Source organism: Alligator sinensis, unplaced genomic scaffold, assembly GCF_000455745.1.
Source record: "Alligator sinensis unplaced genomic scaffold, ASM45574v1 scaffold582_1, whole genome shotgun sequence".
NCBI classification, from domain to species: Eukaryota; Metazoa; Chordata; order Crocodylia; family Alligatoridae; genus Alligator; species Alligator sinensis.
Genome location: NW_005842651.1, coordinates 471014 through 471921, shown reverse-complemented (window position 1 = coordinate 471921; position 908 = coordinate 471014).

Below are 908 nucleotides of genomic sequence, written 5' to 3'. Positions count from 1 at the left end.
TTTCCCTGATTTATTCCCAGAATACTTTATTACAACTAAAGTTTCAAGTGGGTGGTACCTTGGTGGAGTATGTTAGCTTGTGACATGCAGGAGGTCAAACTGGACAATCTACCACATTTACTTAAATCCAAAACAATCCCCCCCGCCCCCGAATGCAACATGAGAAAAAATGGCCCCTCATCTTGGAGTCAAGTACAAGTTGGGGATGGGGCAGGGGGGCAGGCTGTTGCTGCAGCTCTGACACTGGTCCCAACTCGGACTCAGGGTAGAAGTCAGAGCCACAGCCACTTATCCCCCATGCGCTGTTCCTCACCGGCTCTACTCTTCTCCTACCTCTGCTGTCTGCCCTCTCCCCTCACCTCTCACCCTCTGTTCCACCTCTAGCTCCAACTCCAGCTCTGACCATAGCCTGCTCTGGCTTGGGACACAGAGAACATGTTGCCTTTGTAGCCCCCATACAGCAGCAGGTTATATATATGGCATTGTAACCATGCAATAGTGATTGTAGTCCCTGCTCCAGGGGTAGGGGTGGAGCTGCTGCTACCATAACTGTTGCTGCATGGTTTAACTACAGCTAGAACTATCATGTGCTCTGTGCCCCAGGCTGTAAGGGAGTCTCAGTCCAAGCTGAGAAAAAGGTAAGAGGCAGTGGAAGTGATGAGAAAGGGGCAGATGGCATGGAGGAAGGCAGCAGGGAGGCAGGCAGCAGGAGGGGGAGGCACCACGGGAGGCAGGTGGAAGAAGGACAAGTGGTTGGGAAGCACACATGCTAGGGGGTTGTGCAGGTACCATGGATGGGGCAGGCGTCAGGGGGAACAGGCAGAGGGGCAGGCAGGAGGGGAGGCAAGTGGTGGCGGGGGAGAGGGGACAGATCCCAGGGGGTGGAGGACAAATTTATACATTTTCTA